Genomic DNA, 625 nt, shown 5'->3' with positions numbered 1-625 from the left:
TAGTTGTTATCCAGGCTGCATATAAAATATTCATCGAATTTGTATTCATAGCAAGGAATTCTAAATTTCACATGCCATTATCACAGACTTAATCTAGATACTAAATACAGAAAGTACATTATAAAGCCTGCAAATGATAAAAAGTAAAGACAAATGGGATTTAAGACAAAAATTTGAGTTTTTGTATTTGTTTTTATTTTTATTTTTTAATCTTAACTACTATTGTGTTGACTCTTAATTTCAAGAGTGCTTCAAAATCAGAAGGTAAAATTAATTTCCATGTTTTTAAAAAATGTCTTCAGAATTTCTGTCCTGGTAACATTCAAAGCATCTCTAATATACAATGCAAAATAATTAAGAGAATTCTAATTACACTTGAAACTAAGAGATAGAACCATTAAAAATTAATTGAATAACAGAGTGCCTAGATGCCTCAGTCAGTTAAGTGTCTGATTATTGCTCAGGTCATGATCTCATAGCTCATGAGTTCAAGCCCCACCTCAGGCTCTGTGCTGACAGCTTAGACCTTGGAGCCTGCTTTGAATTCTATGTCTCCCTCTCTCTCTGACACTGACCTGTTCATACTCTGTCTCTCTCTCTCTCTCCTTCAAAAATAAATAAACAT

This window comes from Suricata suricatta, chromosome 5, assembly GCF_006229205.1.
Source record: "Suricata suricatta isolate VVHF042 chromosome 5, meerkat_22Aug2017_6uvM2_HiC, whole genome shotgun sequence".
Classification (NCBI taxonomy): Eukaryota; Metazoa; Chordata; class Mammalia; order Carnivora; family Herpestidae; genus Suricata; species Suricata suricatta.
Note: the sequence above shows the minus strand (reverse complement) of the source record.